This window comes from Eupeodes corollae, chromosome 1 (genome assembly GCF_945859685.1).
Source record: "Eupeodes corollae chromosome 1, idEupCoro1.1, whole genome shotgun sequence".
NCBI classification, from domain to species: domain Eukaryota; kingdom Metazoa; phylum Arthropoda; class Insecta; order Diptera; family Syrphidae; genus Eupeodes; species Eupeodes corollae.
In genome coordinates, this window is record NC_079147.1 from 285,630,985 (window position 1) to 285,643,001 (window position 12,017).

Sequence of the window (12,017 nt, forward strand, 5' to 3'; positions counted from 1 at the left end):
ATAGCAACACTTTGGTCCCTCGAAAGAGGACTTTACCACTCAATTGCTTTCTTAGTCCAAAAAAACAGCGGTTAGCAAGAGTTATTCTGCGTTTGATCTCAGCGCTGGTGTTGTTTTCTGCGTTTACAGCGGAGCCTAGGTAGACGAAGTCCTTGACTACCTCAAAGTTACATCTGTCGATTGTGACGTTTTGACCAAAACGTCGGTGTTGTATGTCCTTTCTAGACGACAGCATGTACTTTGTTTTGCCCTAATTAACCGTTAAACCCATTTTTGCCGCTTCTGCCTTAATACTCACAAAAGCCCCATTGACATCACGCTGAGTTCTTCCGATTATGTCAATGTCATCAGCATATGCTAGTAATTGGACAGACTTTTAAAAGATAGTGCCTCTAGTGTTGACGTGTGAGCTCTGCACTATTCTTTCAAGCACGATGTTAAAAAATCGCATGACAGCGCATCACCTTGTCTAAAGCCTTTTTTGACATCAAAAGGTTCTGTTAAGTTGTTTCCAATCTTTATGGAGCAGCGTGAATTCTCCATGGTCATCCTGCACAAACGGATGAGTTTGGCAGGGATGCCAAAACTAGACATGGCTCTATACAGCTCGTCCCTGTAGATGCTGTCATATGCGGCCTTGAAATCGATGAAAAGATGGTGGGTGTCGATTTGGTGTTCTTGAGTTTTTTCCAGGATGTGCCGTAATATGAATATTTGATCAACTGTGGACTTTCCTGGTCTAAAACCACACTGATAAGGACCTATCAGGTTGTTGACGATGGGTTTTAGACGTTCACATATTACGGCAGAGAAGATTTTATAGGCGATGTTAAGTAGACTGATCCCTCTATAGTTGGTGCAGTTTAGAGGGTCTCCTTTTTTCAGGATCGGGCAAACAATACTGAGGTTCCATTCATCGGGCAAGCTTTCTTCCGACCATATCTTACAGATAAGTTGGTGCATGCTCCTAACGAACTTATCTCTAGCTGCTTTAAAGAGCTCGGATTTCAAGCCAACTGCTCCAGCGGCTTTATTAGACCTCAGCTTAGATGGCAATCTTTTCTTCGTCTAAGTCGGGAGGGTGGGATTGTTGGCTTTCGTGGTTTATGTTGAATGGATCATCCTGCCTGACAACGGAATTCGGTTCGTCGTCCCGTTATACAGTCTGCAGAAGTAGTCCTTCTATATCTTCAGCATTGACTGCGGTTCCACTATGATGTTTCCACTTTCGTCTTTGCACCCTTCGGCTCTAGGTTTATGTACCTTTGAATTTCGTTTCACCTGTTCATACATTTTTCGAATCTCATTCCTGCTTTTATACCTCTCAACATCTTCGACCCCGCAGCAAAATCTATGAGCCTGAATCCATTGTCGGAAGTGTTGTCGTGCAGGCTGTTTTTCACGATAATTCCACCAAAGATGTCTTCCCTTCCTAGCTTGGTATTAAGATCACCAAGGACGTTTTTAATATCGTAGCTAGGACACTGCTCATATGTTTTCGAATGTAACAGAACCTCCTCGACGTTGATTTTGTTGGTTTACATTCCCATAAGGCAAGGAAAATACTGGTTGTTTTTTTGGAAAAGTTATACGTAGTACAGTAGAAATGTATATGAATAACAAAATTCCTGCTATGGATAGAAATTTTAGTCGAATATCGAAAGCAATTTTCAATGTTTTTATTGTTATTCGTTTTTTTTTATATTGTGCGCGCACTCAAGGGGATATGAATACCCTTATAATGATTATACACAGTGCGAGCAATTAGGAAGGAAGGATAGGATTGGAAAGGAGATACCGATGCACATTGGTTTTGAATGGCTGCACCTTGTAATGAGTGGGAAATATTGAGTCTGGTAAAACATTCCACATTCGTGTAGTGCGACTAAAAAATGAATCTCTGTACTTTACTGTACTTTACTGTAAGGGCTCAAAGGTAAACTGATGGGTATTACTAAAAGAACGGGTATTACCTACGGTTAAATTGTTTGAGGGGAGAAATGCAACTGGCAATTTCACTAAAACATTGTGTATGAAAATAGCTATAAAATAATGACAGACATGAAACCTTACGGAGGTGCTCAAGAGATACAAAAGTTTTAGTTAAACAACGGTCACCTATCAATTTAAGAGATCTTTTTTGAATTCTGTCCAAGAGACTTAAATGTGTTATTGGAGCACCTGCGAATATAAGCTTTATAGATTGAATCAGAAGGTGTAAAAAACTTCTTGCATCTTCGGAGAAAACCTCCACAACAAATGGTTTGTAATGCACATACCTAAGACTGATAGCTGTTCAGTCTCCTCGATGCAAGTACCACACATGGATAGTGGAATTGGAAGAAGTGGAGAGAATGTATGCAAAGCAAGAAAAAATAAAACAAAAACGAAAAAACGATATCGACGCTAGAAAGGAATTGAGGATGAAACGTAAAAATGACAAACTTGCCATACAAAAAAAAACAAAACAAGAAATTTGAACATAAAACAAGACAGAAGCAGTCTTGCGGTTTATGCGAAGATGAGCTCGATACAGACGCAGAAGAAGATGGCCTAAAAAATATCGGCTGTGATGCTTGTAGCAAATGGTTCCATCTAGCATGCACTAATCTTTGCAACATGAAATTTGAAGGGGCCCAAAACGAAGACTCGTTTGTAATTTTTGTTCGTAAAGTTAAAGACTGATAACGTTTATTTTATTTATATAATTTATTTTTTAAGAATGAAATGATTTATTTATGTTTGTATGTTTTTTTTTAATTATTTTTATGTTTCTGTTTCAATCAAATTGAATTAAATTAATACTTAACTATTATTCAGTTAGTTTATACCAAAAAGTGAACAAATGCGTTTCTTTATTGTTGAAAGATTTTTCTTCATCACCGGAAAAATCTTGTGTTCGAATTCAGGAAACCTCTCATTCGACTTCAGGATCTGAGTGTTCGATTACTGGAAAATTCACTTATTTTTCAGTTTTGATTTTCTTACAAAATATCTTTTGAATTTATTGAAAAAAAAATTCTATTTTATGTAAACTTTTTGGGTTTGAGGAGCTATTTCAATTAACACAATGTAGATATGTTCAACGGTTCTCTTAGAATTCAAAATTGCTTTACAGCGAACCACTAAGTGTTCGATTACTGGAGACCTGACCCTATAATATAGTTTGAGCGGTATTTTTCTAAAAGTGTTCGATTACTGGGAGTGTTCGAAATTAGGCGACCCTACCCTATAAATGTTTCGATATTTCGAAAACAGGAATTATGAAGGATTCAAAAACTTCAAACTCACCTCCAGTTGGAAGTGTAATAAAAAATGACACCTACTCAAATGGGAAGCACTCTAATGGAAGAACACTTCTCAAATAACTATTCAAGATGACATTTAGATAAAAACCACTCGCCATCTTAAGTAATTACTTTGAAATCAGATTTCAAGTTCAACATTCAACATGTTCTATCAATTTATTTTCCTCCATTTATACTCCAAATCCAATTAGTTAAATAGAATTTCATAACAAATTCAATTTTCTATTGTTGAACCTTTGCCATTTTATTTATATATTCGAAAAATAGATAACCCACGTGCAAAGCACCATCGCAATCGCAAACGGTGCCAGTCCCGGCATCGAATTATGTAAATCCCAAGCAAATACCATCATCATTGATCCTTCCAATCAAATAACTGAAATCATTTATCCCATCTGCCATTGCCAGTCATTTAATGCATCCCAGCATATATAAACCTACGGGTCGGGGTGTGTAGAGTTGCGATTTGATGATGAAAAATTCTAGAGAGATGAAAATTCATCAACAAAGAAAAAATAGTTTTCACCCTTTTGGCGATGTAGGAATATGAAGCTTTGGCTACTTTTCAATAGACCATAGGTCAGGCATGCGTTTTTTTTGAGTTCCATAAGTGTTATTTGATTTTATCGCCAGCGCCACGCCACGCCACGCCGAGCCGTATGAAAGAAGGAGGTGAATTTTAATACTCTTTCTCTTACTGCATTCCTATATAGATCATATGAGTTGGTAGGTTTGTGGACATAAATCATAACCACCGAGTATTCCAAAAACCAAGCCCACATTCAAAACACGATAAATCTCTCCACTATATTTCAAATATTGTACAAGATGAAGGGACAACTAAAACTAGAGCTTTCCACGTGCGCTTTTCCCCTATTCAATATGATTTTCTCCACTCTGCCGCCGTTTGGAGCGCATGCCTTTCGATGACGTCAATTGAACATCCACGTCCTTAACGCCGTTCTTCGTCCGAACCTGCATCCTTAACAACAAATCTACCCACCACTCATCGTATTCACGCATCTACCGAACCGAACCGAAAAGCAGACCGGTATCTGTACGTACGTACTACAAGCTACTAAAACAATCCAATACTCACATCCTTGCTTAATCCTGACAACGCAAATCTCTTACCACCAGCATCGGAGGCAGAGGCAGTGGCAGCGAGTGTACTTTCTGCTGGAGAAAAAGCGCGCCATTCATGAAAATTTGCGTAGGAGTATATACCAAGCACCGCATCAGCACAACACAACGCCACAAAAACACGATAGCGATAACGATGGGATGAGGTGTATAGGGGGCGCCACATTCTGTTGTAAATGTCATCTCTGTGAACTGAGCTGTAAAGACAATTTGCTATCGCTATAGGTATAAAGTTATGGTTGGTATTTCTCTGGCGTGACGTCAATGCTTTTCCAGCTACTGACGTCAACTGAATTTTTGCCAATTTTTTTCGGTCATGAAAAAGGGACTCCCTTACGTGCCAAGCCAAACCAAGCCACACCAAGCCAAGCATCATCCACCCTACTTTACCTACCGTCACCATCACCATCACCCTCAGCTTCCGGCCTCTGGCGCAGTATACTAGTAAATATATTTCTTTTACAGTTCTGCTTTATTTTCGGGGCGTTATTTTAATATAATCGGACGCTCGAATAAAAATCTATTCTTTTTTCTCCGGGAATGTTCTTTTAGCTGGTGCCGTTGTTTTTGTATCTATTTTCGAGTGGATGACTGTAAAAGTGGGCGCTTGGTGTTCGGCGTTCGGTATTCGAAGCTTGGCGTTTGTGGTGATGGGCTTCTAGGGGTAGGTAGCATCCCACGCTTTCGCAACGTGAATAGAATAGATCAACGACGACGACGACGACAACAGCAGTGATGAGAAAAGTTTCTCGGCATACAATTATCGAAATGCCAAACGGATTGGATAGAACACAGGAGGACATAGGAGAGATACCCGATACAATATAACAGACTTTTAGCGTTACGTATATTAAAATCAGTTATGTTGTGTGGTGGTGATGGTGATGGCGATGCGAAGGATGGTGCTGATACTGATACCTACACAGCCAACGGGACGCTTTGCTATAAAGGTACAGCAGTGGTTATGGTAAAGGTGGCGGGTGGATAAAAATATAAGTCTCCACTATATTTAAGACTTGTTTTGTGTAGTTTTAGTTTGATATGCTGAAAGTTCAGATTTTTGCTTGTTTTTCTTTTGGTCTTTCTTTTTTTTTTTTGCAAACTATCCTGTTTTGTTGCCATTTTGTATGTTCGCATTGTAGTGTAGAATTTAAAAGGTTAATAGGATATAAGAGTATCTACACTCTGTAGTTTTGTATCTATGTATGTTTCTGCATATAAAAGCATCTTTTCATCGATTCGAGCATTGTGCACACAGTAGCGATGGCAACGGAGTTGACATTTGGTTATGAAGCTTTATGATGACATTTGATAAGGTTTCAGATAAATTATGGAAGTAAATCTCACTTTTGGTAAATTTATGGCTAAAAATAATTAGTTAATTAAAATGGAAACAGGGGAAGTTATTTTTATTTTTATAGCTCATTATTTGTACAGTTATTTATTCAGCTGACCATTTTTTAAGTTAATTTTCCTTTATTAAAATAAATTAATTTCGATTTGATTAAAATCCGTCAAAGCACCGATTTCACGCCTTTTTATTTATTTTTTTAGATTTATCAGTTCTAACAAAAAAAACTAATACAATAACTAATGAATATAAATTGTTTAATAACATAATAATAATTGATTGTCAAAGTCGATATAGTTGTTGGATAACTCTGTTGACATTTGTTTTTTTAACTTCCCATAGGAAGTTATTGTAATGGGTCCGATTTGTGAAATTGAAAATTTTGAAATTTCTCGACGTTTCAAGGTCCCTAGAGTCGAAATTAAAGATTTTTAGAAAGATGTCTGTGCGTGCGTGTGTACGTACGTACGTTTGTAAGTCCGTACGTTCGCGACGATTTTTTCGTCGACCATAGCTCAAGAACCAGAAGAGATATCGACTTCAAATAAATTTTGTTATACAGATAATAAGGCAGAAAGATGCAGAAAGGGGTCTCAAGAAAATTGCGTGGGTGGTTTTCTTACAGTTTGAAAAAAAGGTGAACATTTTGGTTAACCCTAAATATCTTACGAACCAAAAACGCTAGAGACTTGGATTAAATTTTATATAATATATTGTTACATGATACCAAACAGGTATATTTTTTGAAAAAATCAATATAAAGTTTTTTTTTTTAAATCAATAAAACTGAAAAAAAAAATTTGTCACCTCCAAAATTTTATGACTGAAATATGATTTCATATCTAAAACAATTTTGTGCAACGAAGAATATTGTTTTTGACATCTGATAAAATAATTGACAGTTTTTTTTATAAAAATAAAAATCTAAAAAAAAACATTACTCAAAGTTCGTAAAAATTGAATATCGATTCAAATATCTTTTCAAAAACTTGAAATTTAGGCTTCAAACTTATTTTATCTTATAAGAAATCTTGTTTTAAACATTTTGAAAAATGTTGAGAAAAATCGAATTGACAGTTTTTTTACAAAAAATAAAAACCTAAAAAAAAATGTATAAAAGTTGGTAAAAAATTATTTTCGACTCGAATATCTTTTCAAAACTTTGAGATATTGGCTTTAATTTAGTTTTATCTTTCAAGACATCTTGTTGTCAACATTCAGTTAAAGTTTGAAAAAAAATCGAATTGACAGTTTTTTTACAAAAAATAAAAAACTAAAAAAAAATTTATAAAAGTTGAAAAAAATTGATTTTCGACTCAAATATCTTTTCAAAACTTTGAGATATTGTCTTAAATTTACTTTTATCTTTCAAAAAATCTTGTTGTCAACATTCAGTTAAAGTTTGAAAGAAATCAAATTGACAGTTTTTTTACAAAAAATAAAAACCTAAAAAAAACATTATAAAAGTTGGTAAAAATTGATTTTCGACTCAAATATCTTTTAAAAAACTTTGAGATATTGGCTTTAATTTACTTTTATCTTTCAAAAAATCTTGTTGTCAACATTCAGTTAAAGTTTGAAAAAAATCGAATTGACAGTTTTTTTTACAAAAAATAAAAACCTAAAAAAAACATTACTCAAAGTTGGTAAAAATTGATTTTCGACTCAAATATCTTTTCAAAAATTTTAAATATTGGCTTCAAAGTAATTTTATCTCATAAGAAATATTGTTTTCAACATTTGGTAAAATTTTTAAAAAATCGAATTGACAGTTTTGTACAAAAAATAAAACTCTAAAAAAAACCAATACTAAAACTTCGTAAAAATTTACTTTCGACTCAAATAGCTTTTCAAAACTTAAAAATATTGGCTTGAAACTTATTTTATTTTACAGAAAATATTGTTTTCGATATTCAGTAATTTTTATATAAAAATCCAACAGTCCGTTTTTTCATAAAAAATAAAATCTACAAAAAATAGTACGCAAATTTTGTAAAAATTGATACGAATACATATAAACAAACTTTTAAGCAAGACAAGTCGACAGACGGGATGGGAAGCTATTAGTGTGGGTCGCATCCCAGCCTCTTTTCTTATTGGTTTTTGGTATCTCGAATCTTCGGTCTTCTTAAAATGGAGTCATTACCTTTTTGAAGCATGGGTCCAATCCATTGAAATTGATGATGGATTTGTAAATTGACATCTGACAGTTACTTTGCAGTCAAAATATTTATGGTACTTCTAAATTTCACAAAAGTTACTTGAAGATTATCGAAATTTTACTTGTCTCACCGTTTTTTACAGTTATTTTAACGGGCTATGCTCTGGTGGAGTAGCTTAACCGTAATATTTATTGAGCTAATAGAAATGCCCATTAGTTTATTTGTACGTTGAAGTACAGAGATTTGTTATTTAGCCGTGCTGCGTGAATGTGTAATGAGTAACCAAGCTCTGTCTCTTCTCGTCATTGCAATGTTCTAGACTTTAAAACCCATTTCACTGAAACACCGGCTCCTTAGATGGAAAAAAAGGGAGCATGAGAAGCGAGCGATCGAGGAGATATAGGGATGTCACAACAGGAATGAGGTTCGTAAATTTTACCAAAAGGTAAACAAAACTCAAGGATACCAGCCACGAACCGAAGCTTGTAAGGATCAATCTATGTTAGGAATATGGAAAGACGACTTCTCCAAATTACTAACGGCGGGACGATGACGAAACGAATTTTGCTGTAAGGGAGATAGAACCACTCAACCTAGGTGACGCGAACAAAAATTCCCCCTACCCGACCTTGACGAAGTGAAGACAGCTGTATCTAAACTGAAGTCAAATAAAGCTGCTGGGCTGACGAAATCGCTGCCGAAGTATTCAAAGCAGCAGGCGATGACTTGGTAAGGAGCATGCACCAACTCTTCTGCAAACTATGGTGGGAAGAAAGCATGCCCGATGAGTGAAATCGCAGCATAATTTGCCCAATACATAAGGCAGGAGACCCTCTAAATTGCGCCACCTACAGATGCATCAGTTTCCTGAACATTGCATATAAGATCCTCTCTGCCGTATTATGTAAACGTCTGAAGCCGTTCGTCAAATTAGGAACGCCACCATCGGATAAATATTCACACTACGGAAGCTCTTAGAAAAAACCCAGAAACTTCAAGTCGATCTCTTTATCGATTTTAAAGCCGCGTATGGCAGCATCCATAGGGAGGAGCTCTACAAAACGATGTCTAGTTTTGGCCTTTCTGTCAAAAGGAGTATGAACGCTGATCTATCAAGGTCGGAAAATATCTCACCGATAAATTTAATACTTCCTGTCGCACGCAGGTATGTGAAGACCTCAACCTCAACTTGCGAAACTGGAGATAGCTAGCTAGGGACCGAGCTGGCTGGAGACGCATGTTTGTTGAGGTACAGATCTGTCCCGGACTGTAGCGCCACTTTAAGTAAGTAAGTAAGTAAGTAAGTACGCCGAAAACTCCTTTCTAACCCCTTCTATTTTACTCAGATTATTCATAAACACTAGTACATATTTAATTTGAGAACTTTTAAGGCGTTTAGCTATTTGGATATACTGTCTGAAAATAAAACTATAATTCTCATACAAGTGCAACGGGAACCTTAACTATTTTTAAATGTCAAATAATAGAAGTTAGCAGTCGAAAATTGACAGATTCCCTGAAACTACAAGGAAAACAATTATTACAATAACATATTTTGTGAATGATTTCATTATAAAAAATAATAGATTTTGTATTCAAATCCAAAACGCTTTTAACAAGGTGTCACTTGTTAGACAGTTCATCGATAAATCACTTGCTGAGCAATTTTTTAAATATCTGTCAAAATTCATGGCAATTCGCTACTTATGTTTCATGTATAATTTGATCTTTTTTATTTGAAATCCAAGTTTTATATCTCAATTCTTGCAGATTTAAGTTTCTGTCACTTTAACTGAAGGGATTTGTGATATTTTTAAAACGTTAAAATTATGTTAATTATACGAGTAGTTAGTTATTTTGCGTCCTAAAAATTCGTTGTTATCTTTTAAATTGTCTAAAACAAAAACAATTTTTTAAAATTGGAAGATTCCCTGAAACTATAAGGAAAACACCAAAACTATTACAATAACATATTTTTATGAATCATGTTTCATTGGCAACGAAACAATAATAGATTTTGTATCCAAATCCAAAACGTTATTATGACAGCTTGTTTGACAGTTCATCGATAAGTCGCTTGCATAACAATTATTTAAATATCTGTCAAAATTCAGAAAAATTCGTTATTTATGTTTCATGTATAAATTGATCTTTATTATTTGAAATCAAAGTTCTATATCGGACTTATTACAGATTTAAGTTTCTGTCACTTTAAGTGATGAGATTTGTGATATTTTTAAGAGGTCAGAATTGTGTTAAAATTATACCAGTAGTTATTAATTTTGCGTCCTAAAATTAAACAAAAACAAATTGATTTTTGATTCTTTGGATACTGCAAGGAAAACACCAAAATAATTAGAATAACATATTTTTGTGGATCATGTTTCATTGGCAACAAAAAAACAGATTTTTTATTCAAATTCAAAACGCTATTATGACAGCTTGGAGTTCGAAACTAAAAACATCTAGCTAGGGACCGAGCTAGATGGATAAGTTTGTTGGGTGAGGCCCTACTTCACACAGGACTGTAGCGCCACCTTAAGTAAGTAAGAAAGTATTATGACAGCTTCTTTGACAGATAAATCACTTACTGAGTAATTATTTAAATATCTGTCAAAATTCATAACAATTCGCTATTTAGGTTTGACGTTCAAGAACAAGACCTTTAAAACTAAGATAAAAGTTGGCGTGAATATTCAATACATAAATTTGACGTTTTTGAAAGCATGGAATAGTGACCTATCTCATGAACAGCTTAATTGATTTTGTACAAACATAAAAGAAAAGAAAAACTACTTGACATTTCTGTTCAATAGAAATTTAATAACTATAATTATTTAAATGTAATCGTATATGTTGTAGTACCCGTGGCATGATGGTTAGTGCGTTGGACTGTCATGCCAGAGGTCTTGGGTTCGATCCCTGCCTATGCCATCTAAAGTCTTTTCACGGGTACTGCCTCTTGCGAGGAATTGACAAATTCTCCAAGAGTAACTCTTGTCATGAAAAAGTGCTTTCTCAAATTAGCCGTTCGGATTCGGCATATAAACTGTAGGTCCCCTCCATTCCTGACAACATTACTCGCACACAGGAATGGTTGAGAGTTGTAAGTCACTAGGCCCTGGTTCTCAAAGGACTGTTGCGCCACCCAATTTATTTATTTTTATTTATTTTTAATCGTATATGTATCTTGACACTATTAGGTTTTGGAAGTTTTCCAGTTTCTTGCCTTCCGCACTGTGTTCAGTACAGATACGGACTGTTGTAACTTTGTTATGTCAAGCACTTAGCGTGAACAAATCCTACAAAACACATAAAGGCAAAAATATAATAAAAGAAAATTTAAGTTTTTTTGTGTACAATGGATATCTATATGTTCAATGTTCATCCAACGCCACTACTCCCCTCCCCACCCCTTTTTGACCTTTTTTATCAACCAGCTGACATAACATCACCAGCCAGCCTTGCTCTAAGTGGGGGAGGGGGGTGATATGTTTTTATTTTTCAGTTTTAGGTTTGAGTTTAAATTTGCATGCATATTACTACTTAAGTTCGTCCTCAAGCTCTATAGCGAAGCGAGAGTCATCTCAATCTTTCCACACGAACCGTTTCGAAATTCGTCTCTATCATTCGCATAGCAGGGCAGTAGGGTATGAGAATCCTACTACTTATATTATGTAGGGTAGTGGGGCTTTATAACGCTGTGTACGACCGCAGAAAATAAATCCCTTTCAACTCTTATAAGAGAGCTCATGCATGTCTCTTTGTGTGAGTTTGAGGAGTCAGTGTGTGTATTGGTAAAAATGAGAACATTGGCCATGGAAGGTATAAAAGTCGCAGGACTGGAAAACGAAGGATGTTTTTATGTGCTCTGTAGCATAATTATCATAAGAAAGGTTATTTTTAAAGTTCAAGTTTTTGGGCTACAGTCGCTCGTCGCTCGTCGGTCGTCGGTCGTCGTCGCTCGACTTCTAGAGCTATGCTTTGGCATGTAGGGGAAACGTGATGTGGTTCGAAAGACTCTTAGACTTGACTACGCGATGAGGATGAGAA